This window comes from Lissotriton vulgaris, chromosome 5, assembly GCF_964263255.1.
Source record: "Lissotriton vulgaris chromosome 5, aLisVul1.2, whole genome shotgun sequence".
Classification (NCBI taxonomy): domain Eukaryota; kingdom Metazoa; phylum Chordata; class Amphibia; order Caudata; family Salamandridae; genus Lissotriton; species Lissotriton vulgaris.
Window position 1 is genome coordinate 518,772,324 of NC_141693.1, and position 15,306 is coordinate 518,787,629.

The window sequence follows — 15,306 nt, forward strand, 5'->3', positions numbered from 1 at the left end:
TCCCAGCGTTCAGCATAAACATTTGGTAGAAGGACGTCTGGCCACAAGGATGACATCCACATATTTTGGGAAAAGAATGAACGCAGTCAAATGCCACTGCTCAATCTCCACACATGAAGATTTAGATTGTACAGGCCCAAGAAGTTCCTCCCAAAGCAGCAGACTGATCAGAGTAAAAATGATCATTACCAGAAGTTTGAGGTACTTAAGCATGGGCGAATTTTGCGAATCTCGCGTTCGCGAATTGTCGCAATTTTTTTTTTGTGTTCGCAAGTGTTTCTGCCAGTTCGCGAGGATTTGGTACTAGTTCGCAATTGCGAACTTACTTGTCGGCTCGCAACGGTCGCGACTATGTTGTTTCTACGTCTGGTTCATCATCACAGCCTCCCAGCACCCTCTGTTTCACCACTGGCACCCTCTCTTTGACCCATGCCACCCTCTGTTACATCAATGCCACCCTCTGGTTCATCATCACTGTAGAAGATGGGGGGGAAAAGCAAGCCCACCTGCCCTGCTTGAACTGACATGAATTAATTTGGGGTTAGTTTATTAATAACACCTGCCCTGCCCCAACTGACAATAATGAATTAGGGGCTAATTAATGTGTCACTGAATTTGAAGTTCCAGCCTGGCACCTGCTTGTCTGCTCCCTTAGCTGTAAATCAGGACCTTTGTGGCATACAGTTAAGGTCAGAGCAGGGTCACACAATAGTTGCAAGCAGGCAACCGAATTCTGGAGGACCCCCTCAGGAAGCACTACAGGGAATCGTTACAAATCATGAGGTTGACCTTTTGCACCTGCTCATTGCTTTTGCTTTTGCAAAAATCGTTTTTCGGTTTTTTCGCGCTATTCGCGGGGCGCGGCGTCGTGCGAAACCGACCGCGGAAGCCGCCAATTCGTGCGAATGAGCTTTTTATTTTTTTGCGGCTTGTTGTTTCGTGAGTTTTTTTGCAGTATTCGCGAGCCGCTTGCAGCGCAACACGCGAATTTACCCCAAGGTCGAGTACGGGCGCGGCCATTTTGTTTGCGTGACGTATTTCCGTTTCCGCCCGCTATGTATAATCTCGCGCAGTAAGCGCATTGCGAGTAGAAGTTCGCACGAGATCGCAAGGGAAATCTCGCGCGAACTTACTTTCACGCTCGTGAACGGGCGCCGGCCATCTTATTTTTCATTCATTTCCTGTGTCTGGGCATGGTGTTTAATCCTCTTGCTATCTTTGCCATCCTTTGCTTGTTTTCATTTTTTTTTAACGATTTTGCTTCTTATCTATCCCTCTCTTTTCCTAGCTGTATATTTTTGTCTTTTCTGCTATTTTTCTTTACTTTTAAACTACTTTTTTAAACTCTTTTCTTTTCTTCTTCCCTATCCTATTCCTTCTTAATTTTCTACTTCCTACCTTACCTGCCCAGACCATGGTAAAGCCAGGCGCCGTGAAGCTGCCCAGGCACTTGAGGGCGGCGGCGGGGAGGAGGAGTCCTGGACCCCGTGCCAGGACACCATGCGGTCGATTGAGGGGGGAGCAGGTGATGCGACGGGAGATCTTCAGCCCGGAGGAAGTGGGCGCGCTGGTCTACTTCGTCAAGCGCCGCCTGCCCAGGACCATCGCGGGAGGCGGCAGGATCGCGGCCGGCGGCTGCAACATGCGGGAGCGCCAGAAGCGGTGGGAGAAGGTGTGCTGGGCCATATCCCAACTCTACGGGGTCCAGCGCACCTACAGCCAGGTCACCCATCGCTGGACGGACCTCCTGGACCGGGAGCGCGACCTGCTGGACCAGCTCGGCTTGGAGATCCCCGGGCTTGGTGAGTAGTAGTAGCCATTTCATCACTCACTACTATGATGTTTTCTCCTGCTCTGTGTTGTTGTATTGCAAATATTTGTTTTTTACATGGAGCAAGCCAATAATGCCGCTGATGACGATTACATTGTAGTTAAATTATATTTCAAAATCTTCTGTGCATTTCAGGTGCACTGCTCTCCTTCACTGTGGTGTTGCTACTATGCTTATTTGTTTTCTATTTTGTGGTCTCATTGGCCTGAGTAACTATTATGTATGAGTGTACTTTACAGAACTGCGTAATGCTAGACACTAGGGGGCAGATTACATTTACAAGCCCCTTGCGCCACGTTTACGTTGCCTTGCGTGACGCAACAGCGGCGTAAACGTGCCGCATCCCTGCGAGTCATTTACAGCATGACGCATCTAGGGAGATGCGTCACGTTATAAAGCCATGGGCCTGCACCACAATGGGTGCGTTCCTAGTACGCAGGGTGGGCGGTCCGGCGGCTGTGCGCCTCGCAAAATTGCCTGCGTGAAATCTACAAGATTTAACGCAGGCACTTCTGCGACGCTGCTACGTCAATTCAATTCCTTATGCCTGCTTGAAGCAGGCGAAAGGACTGACACAGCATGTTAAGTATTGGGTGGCCCTGAGCATTACTGGAGTTGCATTGCGTTGGCGACGTGACTCCAGCGATGCGCCGCTCTTACGTGACGAGATGCGTCACGCAAGTGCCTACCCTTGCGCCAGGGCCCGCCGCATTGTAAATGAGGCGCATCTGCCGTGTCGCAAGGGTAGTTTTGCGTGACGCATTTGATCTGGCGCATCTCTGGAGATGCGCCAGAACGCGTAAGTAAGTATGCCCCTAAGGGGCAGAATTGCAATTACCGTCGCATCCCTGCAAAGTAGCAGGGATGCGCCATTAATTGTGCGGCCCGCTACCACCACCAAACATGGTGCGCCGTATTTGCAATGCGGCGCACCATGGGCCCAAAACGTCACCGAAGCTTTACTGCTGGAGTTGCGTCGCAACGATGGCGCAGCTCCAGCAATGCTCTGGGGTACCCTATCTCCCCAATGCTGGGTCAAGCCGTACGTCTGCTTCAAGCAGGTGCAGGGTTTGTGTGACGCATCATTGTCCTAAAGGTGACTGATTGAAATTTTGTAGATTTCCCTTAGCCACTTTTAGGATGTGTTCCAGCGCAGGAATGCCCTCCCTTGCGCCGGAACGCCCCCTGATGGCGCAGGGCTTTATAACGGGATGCATATCCCAAATGCGTCACGTTGTTATAATATTATACGCTGCACCATGGCGCCCTTTTTTGTTTAGCTGCTGCGTCACAAAAGTCACGCAAGAACGGAGCAAAAGAGCCGCAAGGGGCTTAAATCTGCCCCTTCCTTTGTACCCCTGACAATAAGAAAAATAGTGGCGGTGGATTGATAGTTTGACTATTTAAATGACTGGTAATGTAGCAGGCAACTGTTAGTGTTGTCACTGATCTGACTGAAATCACAATGGAGTTTGTCTGTCACTTTGCGTCTTGCCTGCGGACTGCTGCCTGCCAGTCCTAGGTGAACCTTTCAGTACTTTGTTTAGTGAGTTACGTGACTTTTGAAGTCACAGGTCCGCAAATAAATGAAAACTAACCCTAATCAATATAATTTCGCGGAAATATTTTGTTATTGTTCTTTTGAAATGTTTGATTTGGTTGACATTGACAAGCAACAATCATCCATGTTTTCTGTTCTTTCTTTCATGTTGTACGTCAGCTCCCCCCAGGGGCGAGGGGAGGACACAGGAGCAGCAGGCGGCGGATGCTGTTGAACAGGGCCAGGATCGGGCAGACGAGGGCTCCTTTGCTGGCCCCAGTAAGTTTTCATTTTAGACTAGTACCTATTTTCCCTAGCGTTCCTCATTTGATTTTTTCAAAATCGTCTTTGATCTTCTTGTAGACTGTATCTAAATTCTTATCCTGCCTCTACTATGACTCCCTGTGGTATTACTAGATTATTCTTATTAGTCTGTCTGTGTAGCTAACTAAGATTGCACGGTTGGCGAAACTCCCATTCTAGTCAGCAATAGCTCTATCAACTTAGTGCAGTCCTCTGGGATTGTCCATAATGTCTTTTGAAGTGTTCTATCTGCTTTGAAAATTCCCAACTATAAAATGTGAATGACCACCAAGAAAGAATAAAATACTACCTTTTGGTTTGGATAGGAGAACAATCCATACCACTACAGTGGCGCGGACAATTCTTCTGCAGAAACAGAACTATGGACAATAAATAGTGCATTGCTTATCAATTATAATAGGCGCTGTTAGAGTTTCCACATACCTCTGTGATAACAGACTTTGAACCCCCAATGTCCTTACTGACTGACTACATAGTGTGGCACAGTCATTTACCTCCCGAATTCATTGATCATTGATCCCCAATGATGATTATTATCCAACGTAGCTGAAGAGTACGGAGTCAGAGTCAAGAAGTGTCAGAGGCACGGACTCATGCTTGCAAAAATTGCAAAACCTTTCGCTCAGTCACTCTAGTCACTCTGGACCAAAAAACACAGAGTCTCTCTAAGTTTAAAAGCTTTTTTAAAAGTAAACACATTTATTAAAATGAAGTCATAATAAAAAAAATAAACGTTTAACTGAGAATGTAAAAGTGGTTAGTGCTGACGATTAATTGAAGACATTTCTTGTGGTCGAGCCGAGCTCTCACCTTGTTTCAACTTGATCTTGTTGTTAGAAGTCCATCTTCTGTCTGTGTGGAAAAAAATGGTGCGTGTTAAAAAGCCAGCCTTCATCAGTTGTGCCAAAAAGTGCTGCATTACATTGTTTTCACATGTCTTCATTCCTTGACCAAATACTAGTGAGTGGTTTATTCTAACATTCTTAAATGTACTTTGTAGGTGGAACATCTGGTGGCGGGGCCAACGCGGAGGTGGTGGTGCTCGACACGGAGGCGGAGGGCAATTCCTCAGGGGAGGATGCGGCGGTTCCAGTGCCGGCTGTGAGAGTTCAGACGGTGGTGGTGGCGGGCAGAGGTAAGCTCTTATATATTCCTTACTTATTGAGATTGAAGACGTGGCTGGGAAGGAAAGAATATGAGATGCATGGCTGGGTGAATGATGAAGCAATGATTGGTGGAAGGGCAACAGCCTGGGTGGGTGACACAGAAACTGTATGTGTCCATATACCTGGATCATGCTACTATCTGACTCTTAGATAGCATATGTGTATCTAGAGCAGGGGTACTCATAGTACGGCCCGCGGGCCGGTGGCGGCCCGGCAAGCCTTCCTTGGCGGTGTGCAGACCCTGCAGACAATCACTGCTCCCCCGGCCCCCACAGAGCAGAGTGGAGATGCAGGGCCACAAAGAGGTGAAATAGAACAAAGCCTCTGCTCTGTGGGGCCGGGCAAGCAGTGATTGTCAGGGTAGAGATGCAGGGGCGCTACAACAAACAAAGCCTCAATAATATGTTAATGGTCTTTTAAAGACCTGTTAAGTACTTTGGTGTGGCTGTCTGTGTGTGCGCGTTGAGGAAGCTGTCTCAGCCCGGGCTGAAGGCTGACACAGACAGACACACACACAGTGAGATGACAGAGGGGGAGGGAGAGGGAGGGCAGGAGGGAGAGAGAGATGGAGAGGGAGGGCAGGAGGGAGAGCATGAGTGAGAGAGATGTATGTAAATGCTGGGTCTGGTGGCTCAGTGGATGAAGGCATCTGCTGCAGGGACCTGTGTGCAACCTCATGGTCACAAGTTTTCGTTTTGCTTTAGCCCCGCCCCCTCTGACTCCGCCCCCACCAGTGCAGCCCTCGGCCACAAACTACACTGTAAATTTAGCCCCTGAGAGAAAGTTTGTGAGTACCCATGATCTAGAGAGAGTAGACGGTCAGTGGATGAACTAAGTGTAACTTTGAAGAGCATGTAACACTGCACCCGCACGTCCGTTCCAGTGTAGGAAAGGCAAGGAAAAGAAGTTTTCATTTTGTCCAAATACTACCATCAATAGTAGCAGTAGTTTGTATTGCAAGCACAGCATAGATCCGGTTATTACGGTGGCCACTCCCTACCTCTCTTAATAAGTTTAGTAGTACTCAGTCATTCATGTGTGGATGTATCACTGGTCACTCAATAAAAAGCAAAGCACCTAAAGTCATCCCATATATAAGCAAAAACATCCCATGTGAAGTGATAGATAATCCGATTATTTATCTTCTTCAATTTTCCAGTTCTAGTACTCATTTCCACTGTAGGGTGAAAGTTAAATTAATTAAGCAGTAGCCCTTGAGTTGTAACAGAGTATTCTCAGTGCTACCCGTAATAGAAAAGTAAGAGCTTCACCACCTGCATGTACTGGACGGGTACAGTAACGCAACGCAAGTCTAGGTCACTCATCATGGCGTGCGTCTCTTTTTCTCGGGTGCAAGTTTACTGCGCTGGCATTATGCCGGCTTGCAGAAGATAACATACCAATTTTCCTAAACAAGAGACAAGAAGAAGAATAAGACTGGTGTACTTTCATAGTCGACTCCAATGGAAGTCCATAGTGCTCGTAGAATTTGTTCCTTAAACTCCCACTAATGTTAGAGCAAGGATGAAGAAGTGTGAGGTTAGATAGATACTGGCCTCAATAGTTATGTAATGCGCTTGCAAGTTGCTAGTTGTACTGCAACACAAATTTCTGCTGAATGATTGAGTTAATCTTAAAGAGCATTGGTTACAGACTATGTCTTTCTTTCTTCATATAGATTCTCCTTCCAAACGAACAAGGAGGAAGGAGCTGGCTAGAGCGGCCCGGCAACGGAGGATCGCTGCCACTGTGGCCGAATATCGGCGGCTGGTGGCCCTGGAGGACGAAGAAAGTGTGCAGTCGACCACAACAACAACGTCGTCTGCATCGGCCTCCGTGCCCCCACGGGCTGCCACCCAGCACAGTGGTCCACCCAGACTGAGCCGGGCTGCCAAAGCCAAACGCCACCGCCGAGTAGCAAGGACAACAGCTTCCTCTCACAGCCGTTGCACCTGCAAGGCAGTGAAGGCACGCCAGCGCCGCAGTACCCTGATGGTGTCCCGCCTCCAGCAGGAGCTCCACCACTTTTCAAACGTGTTGGAGGGGCTCCGCGTAGAGCACGCCTTGCTCCGCCAGGAGCATGATGCCCTGGCCCAAAAAGTAGACAGCATCCACACATAGTGTCCCTTGCCCCTTTTTTAGAGACTTTTGGGGGGTGGGAATTGGGAGTTGGGTTTTTGGGGACTTTTGAAGGACAATCGTTGGGGTTAGGGAGGGTCTTGCGGGATATTATTTTGTTAGGGATATAAATATACTTTTTCAAACTTTATCTGAGCATACCCGTTTCTTACTGCTTGCCTGGTGGGTGGGGGTTTAACAGTGACTTTATTTTCCTGAAAGTTTAGTTCCATTTTCTTCCTTTAAGTGTAAATGCCCAAATGTTTTCAACACTAAGTACCTCTCACAGAGTAAGTGAAGTGAATCCAAGAGTCCTAGGACTTTAGTAGTACTACCGTCAGTCTCTCGTCTCTCCTACTAATACTCCATTATCCCCCCAAACGCTTATCTTACCTGTAATTTGTGTTTGAAAGTAGGGCTAGACCCAGGGCTGGCTCCACGGGAAACAGCGAATAAGGTTGGCAATCTTGGTCGGATAAAATTTCCTCATAGCGGTGGTACTAGTGCTGTGACACAGTGGCAGTTGCATGCCTATGAAAAAAAAGAAAATTAAATCTGGTTTGTCCTCCTGAGTAATTCAACGGTACAATAGAGAATATAGCAGGTGACAGAAGTACACTAGAACAGTGCCACATTGTAGCCTAACAAATGGTAAAGTATAACTACTAATTCGGTTGAAGTTCTTTGACATTAGCCATGGGTCTTTGTCAAGCAGAGTAAGAATATATCCTCGGATTTCTTCACCAGCCTGTTGCTATCACCTTATCCTCCCCAGCAAGTGTGTGGATTTATTGCTGTAATTTAGTCACACATCAATCAAAACCACACAGCCCGGGGGAAGAGGGTTAGGGTTTGAAAAATGGATGGGTACGGGGGTTTTTGGGAAAGGTTTTGGGAGACAAGAAAAAATAGCACAGCATGGACAAACAATTGTGAACATAAACAAATCTTTGGGTACAAACCTATCCATCAATCTTTGAAAGTGCATACACTACTGCATGCATGTCAGTGAAAAGTAAGTAGTACTTTCGACAACTGTGGAAGAAAGAATGTGACAGTACAGGGCCTGTGTGGAATTATTGATAACTATATTCAACATAAGGTCTCTGTAGCCAGATACCAGAGAGCCTTGCTGGTCACTATAAATCCATTCACAACAACACTCAATGGGGTTGGTCTGGAAGGTATAGTAGATAGAAAAGGAGAAATTGCTTTTTTTCTAGGTGTCCCCTCACTCACCAGGGTTGCCCCTTGGTGACATGCTTCATCATTGGGGCCATCCCAGTCCTCTACGGGCTGGGGCGTGCTGCGACTTGCGAATTACGTAGGAGCACTTACAAATGACTATGTGTGGTGCAGATGTGATAGTGGAGTGGACTAAGTGATGTGTTAAGGGATCAATTTAGAAGCAGAGAGAGATCCAAGAAATGCAGTCACAGTCAGAGAAAAAGGCAAGGGATACTGTATCTATGTTGTTGTAGTTGTCCTGTTGGAAGTGGTAAGTAAGTTGCCTGCAGAAAAAAATCCTATTATTATTGGCACTCCTCCATTGCAGCCGACGCTTCGTCCATCGATGTTGGTCACCAGAAGACACCCTGTAAAAAAAGCACAGCATAGACAAACAATTGAACATAAACAATTCTTTGGGTACAAACCTATCCATCAATCTTTGAAAGTGCATGCACTACTGCATGCATGTCAGTGAAAAGTAAGTAGTACTTTCGACAACTGTGGAAGAAAGAATGCGACAGTACAGGGCGTGTGTGGAATTATTGATAACTATATTCAACATAAGGTCTCTGTAGCCAGATACCTGAGAGCCTTGCTGGTCACTATAAATCCATTCACAACAACACTCAATGGGGTTGGTCTGGAAGGTATAGTAGATAGAAAAGGAGAAATTGCTTTTTTTCTAGGTGTCCCCTCACTCACCAGGGTTGCCCCTTGGTGACATGCTTCATCATTGGGGCCATCCCAGTCCTCCACGGGCTGGGGCGTGCTGCGACTTGCGAATTACGTAGGAGCACTTACAAATGACTATGTGTGGTGCAGATGTGATAGTGGAGTGGACTAAGTGATGTGTTAAGGGATCAATTTAGAAGCAGAGAGAGATCCAAGAAATGCAGTCACAGTCAGAGAAAAAGGCAAGGGATACTGTATCTATGTTGTTGTAGTTGTCCTGTTGGAAGTGGTAAGTAAGTTGCCTGCAGAAAAAAAATCCTCTTATTAGCGGCACTCCTCCATTGCAGCCGACGCTTCATCCATCGATGTTGGTCACCAGAAGACACCCTGTCCACTGCCTGCCTGATGCTGAATTGTGGCTCGCTAATGTGAAGCCTGACTCCATCCTTTTTTCCCCATTGCAGAGACTGAAACCCGGCCTGTAATTATTCAACGAAAAACAGGAAGTGATATAATAATACAACACCACTGATAAATAAATATAAGGTATATAGGCTGTGGAGTGCAAAAAGTCACAATTTGATTTTCCTAGTAGACAGTACAATATTTTTGAAAGTGCGTACTCTGTCTGAGTCACCTTTTGAAGGATAAATAAGTAGGGGCAAATTAATGTAGCGGATCTTTCCCCTCAAGCTAGGTGTACTGTAAACTGTGTTTTAGAACAAAATTAGATCTTCCTAGCAGTGCTCCCACCCAGACCCTTACTAAAGCCAGTCGCAAAAATGTAGAAGACCCCCAATCAAATCTCAAAAAACGAGGCCTAGCAGAAAACTGGTGACAAAACTTACTTTGAAAGTAAAAGTAGGCCGAAGTACCCCCTTCCTAATTACCCCTTACCCACCGTGGATTGCATTCAAACCACTTGCAAGCAACCAAGCAAAAGTATCCATAGCCAGCATCGCTCCAAGACTCGAAATCCCCCCCACTCAAACACATGCAATAGAAATACTGCTAACCCTAACAAACCCTAAGTTAAGAATAGTGGCAAAGGCTTTCTTTAACTATGCCAAATCCCCCCTTTCCCACCATGGATTTTCTTCAAATGACTTGCAACCAAAATTACACATTCTCACGAGTGCTCTAAGACCCCAGAACTCAGTTGCAAAAATCTAGAACACCCCGAAACACATGCAATCCTGCTGCTAGGGCTAACCCTAACGAACCCTAAGTTACAAAAAGTGCCAAAAGGCTTTTCCGCGAGGATTTTGTCCCAACCACTTCTACCCGGTATTAGACCTTCCCAGCAATGGCCCCAGAGCCGTCAACCCAGGAGAAAACGAGTAGAAGACCCCCAAACAGCCAAAGAGCAAAAGTACAAACATGGGGACTTTGTCAGTTTTTCACAAATTTCCCAAATCACTCCGTGCGCGCTCTGCAGCTAGGCCCTAACTCCCCTCTGCCACCATGGATTTGCTTCAAACCTCTTGCAAAGTAAAGTATATATAGCCAGCAGTGCGCCCAGACCCCGAAACCCACCCACAAACACCAGGAAGCCCCCCAAACAGGCCCCCGAAAACGCTACATTGAGCAAAATGTCAGAAATAGCCCCAAAAAAATCGGCCTGGATTTTGTCCCAACCACTTCTACCCGGTATTAGACCTTCCCAGGAATGCCCCAAGACCCGCCAACCCACCCGCCAAGAAGCATAACACCCCCAAACAGGCCAAAAGCAAAATCTCATACTTGCAATATTTCTCGGCCTTCGGTCCAAACGCGCTGCGTAGCTAGGCCATAAGTCGGGGTTGCCACCACGGATTTCCTGAAAAGCAAATGCAATCAAGATTAGAGTGTCCCAGCAGTGCTCCCAGACCACGAAACTCACCCACAAACAGACGGAACCCCCCCTAAAAGCACCTCAAAGGCAAGCAAGTCATCAAAAACACAAAACATTTTCCGCCTGGGATTTGGTCCAAACCACTTTTATCCGGTATTAGAGCTTCCCAGCAATGGCCCCAGAGCCGTCAACCCAGGAGAAAACGAGTAGAAGACCCCCAAACAGCCAAAGAGCAAAAGTACAAAAATGGGGACCAGTTTTTCACAAATTTCCCAAATCACTCCGCGCGCGCTCTGCAGCTAGGCCCTAACTCCCCTCTGCCACCATGGATTTGCTTCAAACCTCTTGCAAAGTAAAGTATATATAGCCAGCAGTGCGCCCAGACCCCGAAACCCACCCACAAACACCAGGAAGCCCCCCAAACAGGCCCCCGAAAACGCTACATTGAGCAAAATGTCAGAAATAGCCACAAAAAAAATCGGCCTGGATTTTGCCCCAACCCCTTCTACCCGGTATTAGACCTTCCCAGGAATGCCCCAAGACCCGCCAACCCACCCGCCAAGAAGCATAACACCCCCAAACAGGCCAAAAGCAAAATCTCATACTTGCAATATTTCTCGGCCTTCGGTCCAAACGCGCTGCGTAGCTAGGCCATAAGTCGGGGTTGCCACCACGGATTTCCTGAAAAGCAAATGCAATCAAGATTAGAGTGTCCCAGCAGTACTCCCAGACCACGAAACTCACCCACAAACAGACGGAACCCCCCCTAAAAGCACCTCAAAGGCAAGCAAGTCATCAAAAACACAAAAAAAATTCCGCCTGGGATTTGGTCCAAACCACTTTTATCCGGTATTAGAGTGTAGTATCTTGTCATTCCCTATGCTTTCCCTCTCTACCTCCATTAGAATGTTAATGTGATGCATCTAACAGAATGTTGGTGATCTGCCCGACAGATTACAGTTGGCTGGGCTGAGCACCATGTTAGATGCTCCTGGTGGGGTCTCCCTTTACATCTTGGAATAAAGCATCACCTAATAACTACTTCACGTGTGGACTTCCCATCATTACATTCATGGCGACGATCTAAAGAAAGAACCTACACCTGTAAAGTCTGGAAGAACTTCAAGCTGTGTGAAATTAAGAAAAGAAACAAGAAACCTGGGAAGGTCCTCAAGCAACAAGAAAAGTTACCCCAACTGCCAGCATGACCCCACCAGTGACCTACAACCGGTCGCCCACAGCAGTCTGGCAGTCGTCCTGTGGAACAGTGAGTCTAAAAATGTTTAAATGGAGCCGAGCCCTGACTTTGGGTAAGCGTGCCTGTTGTGACTTTGGGACTCACGTTTATTCCTCACATGAGGGTAAGCATTTGATTGGGCAATTTTGTATTTTTTTTCCTACTTACAAGGAGAGCCAACGTCATATTTACAAGGAATGCGTTTCTTTTGTGGTTTTGGAGCTGTTTCATCAAGGAAAAACCCTTAACTTGTCAGCTCCTGGCTCATCCTGTGCTGTCCCTTCTCTTGAGGTAAATGATTTTATAGGGCTACTTTACATTTCGTCCTATTTACAAGGAGAGCCACTGTCCTATTCACAAGGAGAGCGTACTTTTTGCTGTTTTGGAACTATGCCCTCTAGAGAAAACTCGAGATTTTACATTTTTTGGCACATCCTGCGCTTTGCCTTCACGTGAGAGTAAGCATTAATCTTTCTGTGAAGAGGTGTGACTGTTCAAGTATGGGTACATTTGGCAGCAGTGACTCTTCACTATTGTTTTATTTAATGTCTTTCCCAAAAGGAGACGTTTCAATTACAAAACTGTGTCCATGTTTTTGTTTAATCAATGGATTTCTGCTTGTTTCACCCATTTGCCATCAATATTTGCCAGTGCTTGATTTTTGAAGAGATTTCGTTTTTCTACAAAAACATTAATTCTTCTGTTTTTGGGCAAAATCGAGCTACTGAAGCTCAACTGTCAACTGTCTTTCCTCATTTCAAAAATTCAGCGTGTGTGTGCACGCTCTCACCTGTTTACTCCATCGAAGCTCCTGTGACGTCTCTCTTCTCTTCCTGATGCTCCGATGCAAATTGCTGTGAGGAAGCGCCGTGAGCCACCCCGCTATGCGTCACTGTACGTGCCGAGTGTCCTTATTACCAGCGTCGATCAGTGTTTGCCTCAGCGTTTTTCCTGTTTTCATTTTTAAACTGATTTCACTAAGTTTCGTTTTTACAATCCTACAGACAGCAAGACATGTGAAATTTTTCCCTCATTTGAAACGAAACTCTGTCAATTCTAAGGTACTGTGCACTTTTGCTCTTGCTTCTCTTCACTCATGGAAAATGGATCTGCCTGCTCATTTGGAATGTGTGTGTCCCGATGCTTCTTTCACGGTGGTACACACACCTGCATCTTGTTTTTCACTTCTAAAACGTGTGTCACGATGGTTTGGCGTTGCAGCAGATAATTACAAAAGTGTAATATTTCCCCTTTAAAAACGGACCTCCCTCATGAAAAGAAGGTACTGTGCTTTTGTGTCAACTTTTTAAATAAGGAAGGATAGTCATCTCGGGGGCATTAATCGAGCTCCGGCGTCTAAATTTAATTGGATGCATTTATATGAATTATTTTGTAACCTGCTGTTTAATTGAATACGATCTACTCCTATTGCTGTTTATGTCACATATGTTTGTTTTATTTGGCAATTTCGTTTTGCATTGGTTCATGTTTAATGCAACTTGGTTATGCTTTGTACTTAACACAATAGTGTTTTGTTTTTATTGCACTTGCAGTGGGTTTTAGTCCCATCTGCGTTGGGTTTTGTGTCTCATTCGTTGCACTGGGTTCTAGTCCCATCTGCTCCTAGTCTTATTTTAACACAGTGGGTTTGAGTCCCACCTGTGTGGTTTAAATGTTTGTAATGGGTTCGAGTCCCAATTACTTACAGTGGGTTTTAGTCCCATCTGTATTATTTATGTGTTGGCATTGGGTTATAGTCCCATTTGCTAACTGTGGGTTTCAGTCCCACATGTTTCATTTTTTGCATTGGGTTTTAGTCCCTTTTGCTTACATTGCAATGTTTTCTTATGGGTTCTAGTCCCATGTTTCTTGCAATGGGTTTTAGTCCCACTTGAGCTGGTTATGTGTATTTGCGATGGGTTACAGTCCCATTTCTTTGTTGTAGTGGGTTTCAGTCCCATCTATTTGATGACATGTTTTTGCTATGGGGTTCATGTCCCATTTTGCTGTTGTGGGTCTTAGTCCTACCTGATGTTACGTTAGTTGTTTACAGGGTTTTTGTGCCCTTTTTGGTGTGTGTATTTTCAGTCTCCTTCAATGGAGCTATGCTTTGGTGTATTTTTAGTCTCCTTCAGAGGAGCTATGCTAGGGTTTATAGTCCTTTTGCATTATTGTATTTTTCTTTCACATTTAGATTTTTAAAAGTTTTACATCATATTTAGCTTATGCCTTCTATTTATGTGCTTTTATACTTTTTATGCTAAGTATGTTCGGATTTACATGTATTTAGATGCTATGTACTTTTATTGCAACTTCTCTTGCACTATTATCTCTTTCATTACATTATTGTATTTTGCTTAGTGGTAATAGTGTTTTCGTGGAGTTTCACCTCTACTTTTCCTTTTGTTCTTTTCTTTTCTGTTTACTTCCTTTGGTCTTTTCCTTTTAGTTCTGTGAGAAGAGAGGATGGTCTATATGGTGTAAGAAGGGTGGATGGTTTATACGTTTTTTTTCCATTCTTCTATCTTGTTCTCTTTTTAAGTTGTTCCTCTTTTCTGTTCTTCTTTTTCCGCTTTCGCTCATTCTACTTGCCTTCATTTTCTCCAGTTCTCCGTTCCTGTTTTAAGCTTTTTGGTTTCTGTTAAGGAGAGAGGATAATGTAGTATCTTGTCATTCCCTATGCTTTCCCTCTCTACCTCCATTAGAATGTTAATGTGATGCATCTAACAGAATGTTGGTGATCTGCCTGACAGATTACAGTTGGCTGGGCTGAGCACCATGTTAGATGCTCCTGGTGGGGTCTCCCTTTACATCTTGGAATAAAGCATCACCTAATAACTACTTCACGTGTGGACTTCCCATCATTACATAGAGCTTCCCAACAATGGTCCCAGAGCCGTCAACTCACCTGCAAAGAGGTACAACAACACCCCCACAAGTGCTGAGTCTTTCTTCATTGGGCGTAAACCAGCCCTCTGGTTTGATAGAAATAGGAGTCTGGAGGAGGAGGATAGAGGAGCATGTTCTTCTGAACTTGTGAACCTGAGGAATGCAGACTGCGGCAACTTCAAATCAATTAGCAAACCAGTGAAGACAGTTCTGCTGATGGGCTTGTTTTTGTGATTATCTGATTAAAGTTTGAAATATATTAACTGTGCACAACAAAGAAAGACAGACACACAGGAATAAAAGTGAATAAGGACGAAAAAGAAAGTTATTGATTCGTTGTCTCATTTTCAGGGCTCGGTATCACGGTCCAGGAATGAGAATAAGGCTTCGTCATCATACTCTGCGAATTCAGGCAGGGTGAGCTCAGTGTCACCTGACAGAGTAGAAATTCCCTCATCTATGTTG